This window comes from Triturus cristatus, chromosome 4_2 (assembly GCF_964204655.1).
Source record: "Triturus cristatus chromosome 4_2, aTriCri1.1, whole genome shotgun sequence".
NCBI lineage: Eukaryota > Metazoa > Chordata > Amphibia > Caudata > Salamandridae > Triturus > Triturus cristatus.
The window spans coordinates 960,730,940-960,748,772 of NC_140586.1; the positions used below are offsets into that span (position 1 = coordinate 960,730,940).

At 52.6% G+C, this 17,833-nt stretch overlaps 1 protein-coding gene across 2 annotated transcripts in view; it reads right to left on the reverse strand.

The window, feature by feature from the left end:
• Positions 1-16,349, reverse strand: part of LOC146839128 (uncharacterized) — a 66,414-nt gene extending 50,065 nt beyond the window's left edge. Inside the window, exons 1-2 of one of the 2 annotated variants that reach the window (XM_085603148.1) lie at positions 16,224-16,307; positions 3,664-3,743 (exon numbers count right to left, since the gene is read on the reverse strand). The gene's annotated coding sequence lies outside the window, so the exon portion shown is untranslated. Of the gene's footprint in view, positions 1-3,663; positions 3,744-16,223 lie in introns of both variants that reach the window. The other variant, XM_085603149.1, reaches the window with a different exon arrangement.
• Between the last annotated feature and the right edge of the window lie 1,484 nt (positions 16,350-17,833).

The window sequence follows — 17,833 nt, forward strand, 5'->3', positions numbered from 1 at the left end:
GGTAACTGCATTCACATACACAAGTGCTTTCCCGGGACAGCTGGCCAAGATAAGAGGAGAAGGGGAATCTAAATGCAAGCAGTGTGAAGCTCGAAATGAGGACAATGCACATATGTTCGCCAACTGCCCTGCACTGGAAGGTTTCTTGACAAGTGTGGGTAGGACAATCTGTGACATCTTGGGACGGTACCTGGAGGTAAGACCCACCTTAATTATGTTTAGTTTGGTACAGCGAGGATCAGGACTCGGGGGAGGAGGGGTGCCCTCGAAACTACAAAGTCTGTTGATAATTTATCTGGTCCTCTGGCAAGGAGGGAGCTATGTTAAATGTGATGTCAACCCTCACCCCCAACCTGACGGGATTGGTGGAACTCAGTGAGATATTTTAGGGAATTGGATTAGAAGATTAAATAGGAGTAAGAACAAGGCAGAATTTGGGACGTTTTGGAATCTGTTGGAAATCGATGGAAGACCATAATGTTCGATGATTATACCTCTTGGTCAGCTCTTGAGGAATGGTGCCAGGTGGCACCTTGGGTCATGTATTGCATACAAGATTTGAAACAAAAGCAACCCAAGGGGACCAGCCCAGCAACCAGAGCAGTCAGCTGGAACTCTTCACAACACTACTACACACTCTACAAGCATCTACAGAGGCACTCACAATGCAGTCGGATAATATAAATATTCAAAGAGAGCTAATAAATATCATAGCTTTAGACAACTCAGGGATAAACACTAAACTGGAGAAATTAACCAATCTGATAAAGAGAGTTCAATCCATGGACTCCAATCTGATAAAGAGAGTTCAATCCATGGACTCCAGTCTAATAAGGAGAGCTCAATCCATTGACTCCAGTCTAATAAGGAGAGCTCAATCCATTGACTCCAGTCTAATAAGGAGAGCTCAATCCATTGACTCCAATCTGATAACGAGAGGTCAATCCATTGACTCTTCATTACAAGGGTCCTGTGCTTGTGGCCCTATAATCAACAAACTGAGCTCCCTACCGATGGTTCTAGAACAGATAATCAGTATTAAAAAAGCCAATCTAGCTGAGAGTGCATCTACCATCACTAAGCAAAAAGAACAGCTCAGACCTATCACAAAGCGACAAGGGTCACTTAGACGCACAGCAGGCAACGGAAACACTAAGCGACTTAGAAAGACAACTGGAAATAAGGTCAGCACTGCCAGAGATCCAGTAAATTGCACCAGAAAGAGTAATTATGGAAGAGCACAAAACTAACTGACTTGTCTTCAACCTTGCATGGACACTCCAAACATGCGCTTCGTAAATTAACGATGGGCGACTACATGGTCTTGAGCACCTGCGCTCCGGGCCGTTGCCTTTTTAAGATGGCGGTCACGGACGTCTACATTTGGGTATGGCTTCCGGTTAGTCCCTTTTCTACTTCCTTTAATTACTAACTGTCCTGCATGCCACTGCGTACAGGCACATTGATTTAGCCGGTTCCTAATGGAACTGTAAGAGACTACGCGGTTTGTTTCTTTAGTTTACTTTAACCCCATAATGACAAGTTCCGATCGCTTCAGCTCTGGGCAGTTTGATTGTCATTTTTATCACACACGGAAAATGCTAAGCTACAGCACTTTGGTTCCGCACTTTGCTTTCACATTTATATGCTCCTGAACACCTTTCATCTGGGCTGTTTTGAGCATGTGCACAGTTCCAGTACTACTCACACTTGAATAATGGTGCTATTCTTTGTTACCTCGAACTCACAGGACGCTCCCACTTTGCATAGGCGGTTTACTATTGGAAACACCGCGGTGGATGTTTTTCTTTGTTTCTTTACCCGAATTTTCCGTTTGGATCTTTGAATACATGCATTTCTATTACCTTATAGGAAAATTTACCCTGATGAAGGGCTTTGTCCCGAAATGCATTGGGATTGATTTAATCAATGAAAAAGGGATTTACTTCTTAAAGTGTGATCATTAAAAACGATGAACGTGACATCAATACAATACAATGAGACAATAAAGTGCTTTATATAAGCATCTACAAATTATCTTAATCAATGCCCTGGTCAGAGGGCTATACCCAAAATAGAAACAAAAAAACTCTACCTATGTGATTGAGCTATGCGTCAGCTTATAATTTAATCACTCTAAATGTGCTTAATTGACCATGCTCTTCACAGCAAGTGAATTGATATAAACTTTATTTTTTCATTTGGCGAAAAATTAGATGTCTCACAGTGAAAATTCCTATAATAGAAATTCCAGAGAAACCAAGTCCCATTCACTCCATCACTCACATCATACATACAGTATCATACTCAGACATCCTCACTCATACATAAAAAACCATAGCAGTAATTCTAGAGACGTGCTAAAAATTCAGGTTCCCATATATGAAACAATAATGTGCAGCTAATTTAGCCAACAACTTTCTTCATGTTCGTGTACAGAAACATCAAAAAAGATTAATGTTGCAAAGTAATATCAAAAGATATGGGAAGATTCAACATTGAAAAATACTTTTCAGACGTTTTGCTCAAATTTCCAGATTGGGTAGGAGAAGACAATTCATAAAGGCAACTCATTCAAGCGCTATACCCACCAGCACCCCACACCTAGGTTTACCTCTGGTATGTCAGAATTAAGTTTCATCCACCAGAGAGTGCCACAATCCTCAGATTCACTTTGCATCTCAACTACCAGGACCGCGACCACATAATGCAAGTCGCCAGGTCCAAGGGCCCCATGCGAATTCCCAAAGCCTCAGTGAACATCTATCCAGACTACACTCCAGAGGTACAGAGACTCAGAGGTTCATTCTTGCTGGTCAAACAGAAGCTCCAGCAACTCGGCCTGGAATGTTCTCTTATGTACATGGCTAAATTGCTCCTGGTGGACTCTGAAGCCATGCTATTTTTCACAGAACCAGCAGATGCCCAAGGCTGGCTGGAGACTAAAAAGGTGTCGCCAGCGCACTGCGACATTCAACCGAATACAGACTAGAAACCTCCAGATCACAAAGGCATTACAGGCCCTCCAGCGAACAGGCGGTTCAACAACGCACTGTTAACATTGGAAAATACGATATCAATGCACGTCATGATACCTGTACGTATAATAACGAACTCGCATCACCACCTCGGAGATATACAAAGGGCGATGTGGCTCAATGATTAGAGCGGCAGACCCTAATGCAGAGGTCTAGCCCGGGACCAGGGTTCAGTTCCCCGCCTCGGCGGGTCTTGGGCTCAAAAAATTCCACGGACCTGATAATTCTTGCCTCGGTGCCATTCCAATCATGGAGTCCCACTCTGCAACTCTGGGCAATAGCTTGCTTAATCTCCACAACGGCCCCCACAACGCTAAGGATGCCTGGCCTCCACCTTGGGGGTGCCCAGGAGTGGACGCCTCACAGGGAAAGCCAGGATGGGTTCCACAGCGGTATTCGTACAAGCGCCTTGAGACCCTTGCGGGTGAGTAGTGCGCTATACAAGTATCAATTTACATTTACTCTCTTGGCAGAGATGCAAAGCCAAAAACGTTTATCGCATTTGAGCACAGAGTTTTAACTTGAAATAAGGTTGAGCCCTTTGTCCAATCATCATCTCAGGGATGGGAAACAGCCTTTACCACGAAGCATTTTCTACGTGTTACGTTTACAACGGTACACTTACCTCGTAAACGTCTTCACAACGCGTATTGCTTCAACGACGTCTTTAGCACGCAAGAAACGTCATCACGGAAAAACGTCTTCCTGGTCGGAAAAAAAAGCGTCAGTCCATCGTTAGTGTCGGCGAAGACCTAAGAAAAAAGAAAAGGAAAAAAAAGAAGAAATGGGGCTTGGGGGGGGGTCTCCCCCCCCCCAAAACGAAAAAGCGGGGTAAAGGCAAGATCGAGGTAAGGGCAATGCGAAGAAAAAACATTCTGTTGTAACGCATGCGTGGTAAAGGCATGCGTTGCAACGGAATGCGTAGTAACGACATATATTCCTCAGGGATAGCACCTGCGGTTTCTCAGAAGTCTTTAGGGCTCAGGAGCTCTTACTACAATGTTCGTAAATAAAACTAGTCAGGTGTAAATGTATCATCACTGTGTAATTCTTAGCCAGGCATGCGTAAAATTGCAGAATCATAAATGCAGCACACACATTGTTTGCTTTCTCAGTTTCTGAACGACCACCAACTTGTGAGTATATGAGCATTCACAAACTCCAATCTGACCTTTCCCGCGCTGGAAACGGTTAATTCTACTCCAGAAAAGGCTGAAGAAGCTCTCAGTGGCTGGGAAACCTGGCAGAGGCATAGAAGGGGCATTTCACGGGAAAATGGAGAAATGGCAACGGGCACAACATTTCCTCTACACACTTTTACACTTTGGTCCCACTATGTCGAGTGCTGCGAAATAAGCTGTAGAACTGAAATTGCCACATAAAGGAGGCAATCTCAGTTCATATTTCTTTCTTGTGAATTCACATCCTCAGACAAATCACAGTAATCTGTTGATAATTTACACATTTATGTACATGTCTATCTATCTGATGTACCTTAAAGCAAGCAGGGTTGTTTGCACATGTTCCACACATTCTAAAGCACGCTGCAGGAAGCCCTTCAAAAGGTGTTTGCCCTCAAATAATAGGCTGCAGATGGTTTGCTTTATCTTCTTCCCAGTTTAAATTCCACATTTATTGTCCAGATCTGCTTCCGAGGCTTCTTTGGACCAGACGGGGTGACATCATTATATTACATGGTGTAGAGTCAGGAAGGTGAATAACATATCTCTTGCAATGCAGAATGTTAAGCCTCTTGGTGCCATGTGACCTTCAAAGGAAAGTAAAATCGGGCTTGCTTCCCTTACTTGGTCAAGGAATTCCGCTGTTTTTTGTTGTAGTAAAGCGTACAATGAAATGGTCATCCTTCCCGGTCCGTGACAACCCAAGCAGAATCTCCTCCCGTGTGCATATTGCTTACAGGTGTGCGTGTCTGTATGTGTGTACAGGTGGGTGTGTGTGTGTGCGCGAGTGGGTGTGTGTGTGCGCGAGTGGGTGTGTGCGTGTGCGCGAGTGGGTGTGTGCTTGTGTGTGTGCGCGAGTGGGTGTGTGTGCACGAGTGGGTGTGTGTGTGTGCACGAGTGGGTGTGTGTGTCCACGAGTGTGTGTGTGTGTGTGCACGAGGGGGTGTGTATGTGTGTGCACGAGGGTGTGTGTGTGTGCACGAGGGTGTGTGTGTGTGCACGAGGGGGTGTGTGTGTGCACGAGGGTGTGTGTGTGTGTGCACGAGTGGGTGTGTGTGTGCGCACAAGTGGGTGTGTGTGTGCGCACGAGTGTGTGTGTGTGCACGAGTGTGTGTGTGTGTGCACGAGTGGGTGTGTGTGTGCATGAGTGGGTGTGTGTGTGCATGAGTGGGTGTGTGTGTGTGTGCACGAGTGGGTGTGTGTGTGCATGAGTGGGTGTGTGTGTGCACGAGTGGGTGTGTGTGTGCACGAGTGGGTGTGTGTGCACGAGTGTGTGTGTGTGCACGAGTGGGTGTGTGTGCACGTGCACAGGTGGGTGTGTGCACAGGTGGGTGTATGTGTGCACAGGTGGGTGTATGTGTGCACAGGTGGGTGTACATGAGTGGGTGTGGGCAAATGCTTTAGTTACATTAAAACATTGTGTGCCTCATGTCCATTAAAGCTTGGTTGGTCGCAAAAGTTTCAGGTTCTAAAATTGGGTTTGGGAAGCACTGCTCTAAGAGGTAGAGACACCATGCACCTTCCTCTGGTACATTGCTTTAAAAGGGCCAGTACTTTTTTATTTTGAGAGGGAGAGTCCCTGCACTTCTCAAGAGTGACCTAATACTTTTGATTGGAGAGTACCGGCACTTCTCAAGAGTGACCTAATACTTTTGATTGGAGAGTACCGGCACTTATCAAGAGGGTCGTAATACTTTTGATTGGAGAGTACCGGCACTTCTCAAGAGTGACCTAATACTTTTGATTGGAGAGTACCGGCACTTCTCAAGAGGGACGTAATACTTTTGATTGGAGAGTACCGGCACTTCTCAAGAGGGACGTAATACTTTTGATTGGAGAGTACCGGCACTTCTCAAGAGGGACCTAATACTTTTGATTGGAGAGTACCGGCACTTCTCAAGAGGGACGTAATACTTTTGATTGGAGAGTACCGGCACTTCTCAAGAGTGACCTAATACTTTTGATTGGAGAGTACCGGCACTTCTCAAGAGGGACGTAATACTTTTGATTGGAGAGTACCGGCACTTCTCAAGAGGGACGTAATACTTTTGATTGGAGAGTACCGGCACTTCTCAAGAGGGACCCAATACTTTTGATTGGAGAGTACCGGCACTTCTCAAGAGGGACCTAATACTTTTGATTGGAGAGTACCGGCACTTCAAGAGGGACGTAATACTTTTGATTGGAGAGTACCGGCACTTCTCAAGAGGGACATAATACTTTTGATTGGAGAGTACCGGCACTTCTCAAGAGGGACGTAATACTTTTGATTGGAGAGTACCGGCACTTCTCAAGAGGGTCGTAATACTTTTGATTGGAGAGTACCGGCACTTCTCAAGAGCGACCTAATACTTTTGATTGGAGAGTACCGGCACTTCTCAAGAGTGACCTAATACTTTTGATTGGAGAGTACCGGCACTTCTCAAGAGGGGCGTAATACTTTTGATTGGAGAGTACCGGCACTTCTCAAGAGGGACGTAATACTTTTGATTGGAGAGTACCGGCACTTCTCAAGAGGGACGTAATACTTTTGATTGGAGAGTACCGGCACTTCTCAAGAGGGTCGTAATACTTTTGATTGGAGAGTACCGGCACTTCTCAAGAGTGACCTAATACTTTTGATTGGAGAGTACCAGCTGTGAGACCGGCCTCGTGGCGTGGGCCCTCCCGACCAGCAAGCCACCCTGCAGCCGCACCGATCCTCCATATCACAGACTTCCGGCCACCATGGCCCAACATCCCGATGGCCGGCTAGGCCCCCAACACGCATGCCCGGCCGAGGGAGAGTGAAACCCCCCCAAGCCAGACCGAGAGGCGCCGACCCTGTCACACCTCTGGTCTCTTCCCCAAGGGAGGTTTCGATCGACCACCAGGCCCCCGGTGAGCGGCCGCCTCGCCTGCTGGGTGTCTGGAGTCCCTCCCGGACCCACCTGAACAGATCAAAGGGCCGAACGACAGGAAGCCCCGACACACCGCCCCCAGGCACCAAGACCCCTCTCGGCGAGGTCCCCGGACTTCAAAGAGGAGGGGAAGTATAACAAGGGGTGCGGAAGGGATGGGAAAAAAAAGAAGACCTGGACTGACGAGAGCCTGCTGACCTGGTCGCGGCTCGATCGCTCCCCGAACCAAAGAACGCTCCCCGAACTCTGAACCATCTGAGCCCTGCTGACGCTGTCGCGGCTCCCCGAACTCCGAACCATCTGAGCCCTGCTGACGCTGTCGCGGCTCCCCGAACTCTGAACCATCTGAGCCCTGCGGACGCTGTCGCGGCTCCCCAAACTCTGAACCATCTGAGCCCTGCTGACGCTGTCGCGGCTCCCCGAACTCTGAACCATCTGAGCCCTGCTGACGCTGTCGCGGCTCCCCGAACTCCGAACCACCTGTGCCTGCTGAGTGAACCGCGGCCCCCTCCTCCAAGAGAATCGGCAGAGATTGCCAAGAGAAGCAACATCCCCTCAGCTCGAGGATTGAGAGCTGTGCGCCGGATACTCCGCAGAGACATTGACTCAAAGACTGTCCCGCTACCCAGAGATCACCGCCGTGTGTGACACTAATTCTGTACCTGCCTTCTGGATCATAAAGATCCCCTACAACTAACGATAAAGTATATTGTCTTACGAAGAACTACTGTGTGGTGCCCCTCTATCAGGAGAGAGTAAGCGCAGCGTGTGCGATCCTAGGTACGAGACCCTTCCAGGAAGGGCCTCACCGCTCTTGCTCGGCCTAACTCTAGGAAAGGTGGGTCTCCGGGTGGTCAGGAACGCATTCCGCAGCCTTCCCGGGGAACGCCTTCCAACATTTGGTGGCAGGCGACGGGATCCGAGCCAACACCTAGAGATCATGCAGTAAACGGCTGACGCACTACCAAGAAGAAATGGAAGGAGAAACCTCCCTAGGTGCCGCGGGTACCGACACGAGCACGATATTCCGAGAGGACCAGTTGGAATATTATACACACCGAGAACTGAAACAATTTTGCAAAGACCTTGGAATCGCTACCACCGGACTAAGCACGAAAGAGGACTTCCAGGGAGCATTAAAAACCTGGGTCGGGGCAGGAGCCCCCCGGACACAAACAGAAGGAGAGCCGCATAACGAACAACAAAGCACCCCGGGGAGGAACGGCGCCCCTGAGGGGGGCCTATCCCCAGAGGAGTCTTAGCGGACCGAGAAAGAGGTCGCAACCACGAACTAGAACTAGCAAAATTAAAAATCGAGGGAGAGCTAAAACTGGCCGAAAAGAAGCTGGCAGTAGAACAGTTATGCCTACAAGGAGAACTCGAGGAAAAGAAACAACAGAGAGAACACGAAGAAAGAAAACTCCAACTAGAGCACGAACGTAGCCTGAAAGAGATCGAGCTCAAGGCTAAGAACGCGGAGGCCAGACCTTCGGAAACCCAACCCCTCTCCTCCGCCATGGAACCAAAGGTCCACATCCCCAAAGATGTGGTGAAGGAATACTATAAGAACGACGACATCCAGCAATGGTTCAAGGCCTACGAAGTCGCCATGACCTCCCACCGAGTCCCGCAGAAAGACTGGGGGGCCGGGCTGTGGGGCCGGTTCCTGAGCGAGGGGAGAGATACCCTACTGGACCTGCCCTCCACGGTGCTGAACTCCTACAGTCACATGAAAGAGGCCCTAGTAGCCAGATATGGGCTCACCCCGGAGATGTACCGGCAACGATTTAGAGACTGCAAGAAGATACCCAGTACCACCTGGGTGGAGTACGTGAACTTTTACAGCCGGGCCTTGGACGGGTGGATCAAGGGCAGCAAGGTCTCCACCTTTGAGGAGCTGTTCGACCTAATCGCATGGGAACACTTGTCCGCCAATTGCTTTGTGGAGTTGCGCCAGCACCTCCTGGACAGCAAACTCACGGACCCGCGAAAACTGGCCGTCGAGGCTGACCGATGGGTAAACACCCGGGCCTCCCGGGGTCCCGTGGGAGACTACGGTCGCCACAGTCAGGGACCCCCCCGCCAGAGGGGCGGAGGGAATCAAGGCCGGCCAAGAGAACTCCCGGGGGGACCCCAGCTCAGTCCCCCCAGAGGGCAACCTCCGCCCTTTCCAGCTCCACCTCCAACCAGCACCGGGCCATTGAGGAGGTCAGGGCCCCGAGTAAGGATCACCTGTTTCCGCTGCCAACAGACCGGACACTATGCCAGCGACCCTCAATGTCCCATGTACCAACGACCCGCCACGACAACCCCGCCGGCTCGACAAATGGCCTCCGTAGCCCTGGGGGAAGAGATGGAAGACTCCGAAGAATGGGAACCAGCCGCCATGGCCTTGGTCTCCCTAGGGGACCGAGTGATGGTCCCCGGAACGTCCCTGCCCGCCAACACGAAGAAGTACCGACAGCAGGTGACGGTCAACGGTCACTGCGTCGAGGGCCTCCGGGACACGGGGGCGAGTGTCACGGCGGTTCACTGTCACCTGGTCTCCAAAGGGATGTATGTCGTTACAACGCACACTTTTACAACGCATGCACTTACAACGCATTGTTTACAACGCAACATCCACTACAACGCATTCCATTACATAGCATGACACTACAACGCATTTTTAAAAACTACCTTTACAACGCATTCCATTACATCGCATACTACCTTTACAACGCATACCATTACAACGCATAATATTAAATTGCATTTAAGGTAAGTATTGGATAGTATAGGGGTAAAAATTACTATTCTAACTCCAGGGGGTGCAACAGTAGGGTAAGTGTTGGATAGTATAGGGGTAAAAATTACTATTCTAACTCCAGGGGGTGCAACAGTAGGGTAAGTGTTGGATAGTATAGGGGTAAAAATTACTATTCTAACTCCAGGGGGTGCAACAGTAGGGTAAGTGTTGGATAGTGTAGTGTAATATTATGCGTTGTAATGGTATGCGTTGTAAAGGTAGTATGCGATGTAATGGAATGCGTTGTAAAGGTAGTTTTTAAAAATGCGTTGTAGTGTCATGCTATGTAATGGAATACGTTGTAGTGGATGTTGCGTTGTAAAAAATGCGTTGTATGTGTAGTGCGTTGTAAAAGTTGCGTTGTAAAGGTTGTTCCCCCTCCGAAGATCAGATCCTGCCCGGCGCCTTTTGTCCAGTCATATCGTCAGACAATTCCGAGAGCCTCTGCCGGATGGCCCTAGTTCCCTTCGAATGGGGGGGAGTCACCGGCAAGTTAAAGGTGGCAGTCCGAACCTCCCAGCCCGTAGACTGCCTCCTGGGCAACGACCTTGAGAATTCCCCGTGGGGACAAGTGGAACGAAGAGCCCATCTCGAAATGATGGGCCTACCCGAATGGGAATGCGCCACCACGCGCTCGATGACTCTCAGATTGCCTTCCTCCGAGGGAGGGGAGGCCATGCCACTGAACAACGCCACCATCCCCGAGGTCCGGGATGCACCACCCAAGCCAGACGACCCCCTTCCGGACGAAGCGACCGTTCCCGACGAGGGGTCCGTGCCTCCAGACCCCGAACCTCTGACCGAACTCGGGGACCTGCCCGAAATGGTCCAGTGGTCCTGCGAGGGAGGCCCCTCCCGAGAAGAATTCTGCCAAGAACAATCCACCTGCCCTTCTCTCATTGGACCTCGACAGCAGGCCGAGGCCCAAGCAGCAGGCAACCGGACCGGCACCCACTGGGTATACTGGGAAAACGGCCTCCTGTACAGCGAACAGAAGTCGGCCGAGTTGGGCTCGGCCCGAATACTGGTGGTACCCCTGCGCTTCCGAAGCCTCCTCCTGGGCCTAGCCCATGATGTACCCCTGGCCGGACACTTAGGTCAAGATAAGACCTACCAGCGACTCGTCACCCACTTCTATTGGCCCAAGATGCGAGCGAATGTGGAGGCCCACTGTAAGTCCTGCCTCACGTGCCAGGCCAGCGGAAAGAGTGGGGGGAAGCGCAAGGCTCCGCTACAACCCTTCCCCGTCATCAGTACCCCTTTTGAGCGGGTAGGAATCGACATCGTGGGACCACTGGACCCCAAGACCGCCCAGGGCCACCGGTTCATCCTCGTCCTGGTGGACCATGCCACCCGCTACCCCGAAGCCATTCCCCTCCGCACCGTGACAGCCCCCGTGGTGGGCCGGGCCTTGATGGGGATCTTCTCCCGCGTGGGGTTCCCCCGCGAAGTCGTGAGTGATCGGGGCACGAACTTTATCTCCAAATACATGAGGTCCCTATGGCAGCAGTGCGGAGTATCGTACAAGTTCACCACCCCATACCACCCCCAAGGGAATGGCCTAGTCGAGCGATTTAACAGGACACTGAAAGGAATGATCATGGGCCTCGAAGAAGCTCTACGCCGGAGATGGGACGTCCTCCTCCCCTGCCTCCTGTTCGCCTACCGAGAGGTCCCACAAAAATCCCTGGGGTTCAGCCCATTCGAACTGCTATACAGACACCCCGTCCGGGGACCCCTGAGCCTGGTCAAGGAGGGTTAGGTAACGACTCTCCAGGGGACCCCTCCGGATGTGTTCCGATACATCTTGGCGCTCCGCAACCAGACCCAGAAATTCCGAGAACTCGCAGAGGCGAACCTCGAGGCAAGCGAGGAAGAGATGAGGTGCTGGTATGACCAGAATGCTACGCTGGTCGAGTTTCAGCTGGGCCAACAAGTCTGGGTCATGGCCCCGGTGAGACCCTGCGCCCTCCAAGATAAATGGACTGGACCCTTCAAGGTGGTCGAGCGGAAGAGCCAAGTCACCTATCTCGTCGATGTATAGTCCCCGCGGAACCCCCTCCGGGTCCTCCACGTGAACCGCCTCAAACCCCACTTTGTGAGGACGGAGTTGAGCTTACTCCTGGCCACCGACGATGGGGCCGAAGAAGACACCGAGCCCCTCCCAGACCCCCTGGGGGCGAAAGAGACCGATGGTTCCATGGAGGGGGTGAGACTGTCAACCGCCCTCACAGCCCAGCAGTCCGACGACTGCCGCCAGCTACTAAGGCAGTTCGCGGACCTCTTCTCCCTAACACCTGGGGTCACCGACTGGTGTGTCCACGACGTGAACACCGGCGACAGCCCGCCAGTGAGACACCGGGCCTACCGGGTCCCTGATCGGGTCCGAACCTGCATCCAGACCGAGGTAGCGAAGATGTTGGCCCTTGGGGTAATTGAACCCTCCGACAGCCCCTGGGCCAGCCCGGTAGTCCTGGTTCCGAAAGCGGCGGCCCCTTGTGTCGCCTCCGAGCTGAGGTTTTGCGTGGACTACCGAGGACTCAATGCGGTCACCCGAGCGGACGCTCACCCTATCCCCCACGCAGACGAGCTCATCGACCGCCTCGGGGCCGCTCGCTACCTCAGCACCTTCGACCTAACTTGTGGATACTGGCAGATTGCCCTCACCGAGGGAGCCAAGGAGCGCTCCGCCTTCTCCACCCCGGATGGGCACTACCGCTTTAGGGTGATGCCGTTTGGAATGAAGAATGCCCCGGCCACCTTCCAGCGACTGGTGAACAGGGTCCTGTCCGGACTAGAGGGGTTCAGCGCGGCGTACCTCGACGATATAGCGGTATTCAGCTCCCAATGGACCGAGCACCTCCAGCACCTCCGAAAAAGTCCTGCTGGCTCTGCGCCAGGCCGGACTCACCATCAAATGTCAAATTGGGCACGGCTCCGTAACCTATCTGGGGCACCAGGTGGGAAGCGGACAGGTCGCCCCCCTCCAGCCAAAGATCGACGCCATCTTGTCCTGGGAACCCCCAACGACCCAAACGGAAGTCCGGGCCTTCCTGGGCCTCACCGGTTACTACCGGAGGTTTATTAAGAACTATGGCAGCATCGCAGGCCCCCTCACAGAGCTAACCTCCAAAAAACACCCCAAGAAAGTACAATGGACTCCCCCATGCCAGGACGCGTTCGACGCCCTAAAAACCCGCTATATGTACTGCTCCGGTGCTTAAAGCCCCCGACTACGCCCAGGAGTTTTTGGTCCAGACGGACGCCTCGGAACACGGCACCGGGGCAGTCCTCTCACAGTTCAACGACAAGGGTGAAGATCAGCCCATAGCCTTCATCAGCCGAAGGCTGCTGCCCCGAGAACAGCGGTGGAGCACAATTGAAAGAGAGACCTTCGCAGTAGTTTGGGCCCTCAAAAAGCTACGGCCTTACCTGTTCGGAACACACTTCCGAGTGCAAACTGACCACCGACCCTTGCGGTGGTTGATGCAGATGCGAGGGGAAAACCCCAAACTGCTACGCTGGTCCATCTCCCTCCAGGGGATGGACTTCACTGTGGAACATCGCCCCAGGACGGACCACGCCAACGCGGACGGTCTGTCCCGATTCTTCCGCTTCAGCGAGGAGAACCCCCAAGTGGATGGTTAGTTCTCCCCGCCTTTCAGCTGGGGGGGGCGCGTGTGAGACCGGCCTTGTGGCGTGGGCCCTCCCGACCAGCAAGCCACCCTGCAGCCGCACCGATCCTCCATATCACAGACTTCCGGCCGCCATGGCCCAACATCCCGATGGCCGGCCAGGCCCCAACACGCATGCCCGGCCGAGGGAGAGTGAAACCCCCCCCAAGCCAGACCGAGAGGCGTCGACCCTGTCACACCTCTGGCCTCTTCCCCAAGGGAGGTTTCGATCGACCACCAGGCCCCCGGTGAGCGGCCGCCTCGCCTGCTGGGTGTCTGGAGTCCCTCCCGGACCCACCTGAACAGATCAAAGGGCCGAACGACAGGAAGCCCCGACACACCGACCCCAGGCACCAAGACCCCTCTCGGCGAGGTCCCCGGACTTCAAAGAGGAGGGGAAGTATAACAAGGGGTGCGGAAGGGACGGGAAAAAAAAGAAGACCTGGACTGACGAGAGCCTGCTGACCTGGTCGCGGCTCGATCGCTCCCCGAACCAAAGAACGCTCCCCGAACTCTGAACCATCTGAGCCCTGCTGACGCTGTCGCGGCTCCCCGAACTCTGAACCATCTGAGCCCTGCTGACGCTGTCGCGGCTCCCCGAACTCTGAACCATCTGAGCCCTGCTGACGCTGACGCGGCTCCCCGAACTCCGAACCACCTGTGCCTGCTGAGTGACTCGCGGCCCCCTCCTCCAAGAGAATCGGCAGAGATTGCCAAGAGAAGCAACATCCCCTCAGCTCGAGGATTGAGAGCTGTGCGCCGGATACTCCGCAGAGACATTGACTCAAAGACTGTCCCGCTACCCAGAAATCACCGCCGTGTGTGACACTAATTCTGTACCTGCCTTCTGGATCATAAAGATCCCCTACAACTAACGATAAAGTATATTGTCTTACGAAGAACTACTGTGTGGTGACCCTCTATCAGGAGAGAGTAAGCGCAGCGTGTGCGATCCTAGGTACGAGACCCTTCCAGGAAGGGCCTCACCGCTCTTGCTCGGCCTAACTCTAGGAAAGGTGGGTCTCCGGGTGGTCAGGAACGCATTCCGCAGCCTTCCCGGGGAACGCCTTCCAACACCGGCACTTCTCAAGAGTGACCTAATACTTTTGATTGGAGAGTACCGGCACTTCTCAAGAGGGACGTAATACTTTTGATTGGAGAGTACCGGCACTTCTCAGAAACAAGCAGGTACTGTGGGACAGGGTACCTGCACTTCTATTTTCCCATTTTAAGCCGTGCGCTGGTACAAGTGGGAGAATGGACTAACGCTAGGCGAAAAACGTAATGCAGTGGGAGTTTCTGCCCAGGAACCGCTTCTCTTACTATTGTTATAAAGGATAGGGATTCTCTTTGCGCAACATACATTTGTTTATTTAATTGTTAAACTTCAGTAATGCTTTCGCAAAATAAATGATTGTAGCTGGGATTCAAGTCTGGTTCTGTGGTTTTTAGCCAGAACTGCGAAGCAAATGAAAAGCGTTGAGGAAACGATTAAGTACCTGACAGAGAGACTTCTGGGAGTTTGGAAAACATGGACTTCTCGGTCACCACTTGATACATCCGGCCTGTGCCGGACAGTACAGGGGGTTTCATGCCTATGCGAATGAAAGGTGAGGGGGTGGATCAGCCTGGAATGCACGTACCGCAACTTCAAGGAAGGGAAGGAGGTTAGAAAGTGTGTCCCTACACTTATTGGGAGTGTCTGCTTGAACAGCAGGCAGGCCCGGTTGTGTTTTGTGGAGGCGGGGTGCATTCTGCAATACAGCGTAGACACATTCATCCCCACAGAAGAGCAGCAATCGGCATGAACCCACCGAATTATCTCAATGGAGTTAAACTTTTGGCCTGTAGGTTGTACAAACATCCACAGAATCTTGTTTGGGGCCTGACCCCATGACCCGCAGATGGTACTTGGGCAAATAATCACTTAAATACTTCCAGAGGGATGCTGACTGCAGCCTGTCGTTTCTATGCTGGAATTGTTACTTAAGCCGGGAACTAAAGTGATGCGAAGGCGTCAAAAGTGATGAGGGGCGTGAGGTGAAAAAATATCTGCGCTTCCCGCCTCCCCGTAGAGGGTTATTCTCATTACCTAATGTGAAATTGCTTAATTCTGTCTTCCAGTTATCGTGTTCTGCATTATATGTCACACCTGCAGCACGCGCAGCTTTGTATGTGTTATCTTTCACAGTTGCATCTTTGTACGTGTTATCTTTCAACGTTGCATCTTTGTACGTGTTATCTTTCAAAGTTGCATCTTTGTACGTGTTATCTTTCAACGTTGCATCTTTGTACGTGTTATCTTTCAAAGTTGCATCTTTGTACGTGTTATCTTTCACAGTTGCATCTTTGTACGTGTTATCTTTCAAAGTTGCATCTTTGTACCTGTTATCTTTCAAAGTTGCAGCTTTATACCTGTTATCTTTCAAAGTTACATCTCTGTACGGGTTATCTTTCAAAGTTGCATCGTTAAAGTTCTTTGCCACTCGAAGCTTCAACTGCTCATTCAACAGCGGCGCTTCTCTGTGGACAGCTGTACTCCCCTGGTTATACTGACAACTTGGATTAACAAAGCGCACAACATGTTGTTGTAGTGGGGGAGTCGACATTGCGTTAACCGCTGCACCCCGCCTTTCACTCACCTTTGGACCGGGAGGAGCAGCTGACTGAAGGCCAAGCTGGAGGGCGAAGGACAAATTTCGGTACTGTGGCAACACTGGCCCGGAAGTGATGTCACCACCGCTGCTGGTGTGCCCGGAAGAGAAACCCCTTCTCTCTTTATGGATTGTTATCATTCGGAGCTCTTAGTGTTTTGCTTTCCCTGGTAGCAGGGCGTGTCTGATTGGTTCAAATGCAGCTTATTCTCATTGGCTGCACCTTTTGAGGCTTGCGCTGAGAAAGGTTCTGATCGGCCGGCGGCGGCCCCCAGGGTCCTCAGTGATGGGGGAGGGGGCTTCGCCCCCGTCGCCAGTGATGGGGGAGGGGCCAGCGGTTCACCAATGATGGGGTACGGGCTGCGGTCCCCGGGTCCCCAGTGATGGGGGAAGGGCTGTGGCCCCTGGGTCCCCAGTGATGGGGGAGGGGCTGCGGCCCAGGGTCACCAGTGATGGGAGAGGGGCTGCGGTCTCGGGTCACCAATGATGGGGAGGGGCAGTGGCCCTCGGGTCACCAGTGATGGGGAGGGGCTGCACCCCCGGGTCACCAGTGATGGGGGAGGGGCTGTGGCCCTCGGGTCACCAGTGATGGGGAGGGCCTGTGGCCCTCGGTTCACCAGTGATGGGGGGAGGGGCTGCATCCCTTGGTCGCCAGGGATGGGGGGAGGGGCTGCATCCCCGGATCACCAGTGATGGGGGAGGGGCTGCGGCCCGGGTTACCAGTAATGGGGGAGGGGCTGTGGCCCTCGGGTCACCAGGGATGGGGGAAGGGGCTGTGGCCCTCGGGTCCCCTGTGATGGGGGAGGGGCTGCTCCCCCGGGTCACCAGTGATGGGGCAGGGGCTGTGGCCCTCGGGTCACCAGTGATGGGGCAGGGGCTGTGGCCCTCGGGTCACCAGTGATGGGGTCAGCAGTACCAGGGGGATGGAGGCTTCCTCCCTCGGTGTCCGGCTCAGCCTGAGCTCCGGTCAGGTCTGCCCTCTCCTCGCACAGGCCTGGGCTTGAGTGTGAGCTCCAGGCCGGGGACAATTGAAGGATCAATGGCAAAGCCTGCCCTACAGCAGGGAAACACACAGAAGTCACAGAGCATTACACAAATATTTTACTACCAGAAGCTCTTGTCTGTTCTCAAAGAGCAAAACAGAAACAAAGGCAGAGTACACAGCGGACCCCAATCCGGATCAGTGGCATTCAATGGTGCAGCAGGTGCAGTGGCACCGGAGCCCGGGGTGCAAGAGCCCAGCTTACCCAGGAGTGTGGGGGAGCTGTCTCCTTGATGACATGGGGGCCTGCGGTGCCCTAGCTGCCCACCCCCTGAGCCATGGGCTTTGGAGAGGAGGGTCTCGGTAGAGTGACTCCCTTCAAATGAGGGTGACTGAAGAGTTCTGCTTTACGCTTCACCTTCAGTAACTGACTATAGGTAAGGCTCTCAGTCCCCCTGTGTCTCAGTGAGTGTCTAGTGCCGGCAGGCTCCTGCACCTCCAGCCTCTTAAGGGCAGCATATGGACAATTGAACCCCTCCCCCCACCGAAGACCACCCAGTATTACAGGCCTCATCCCCACTTTTAAAGATGTAACCACCCATGCCAGTTCTCACCC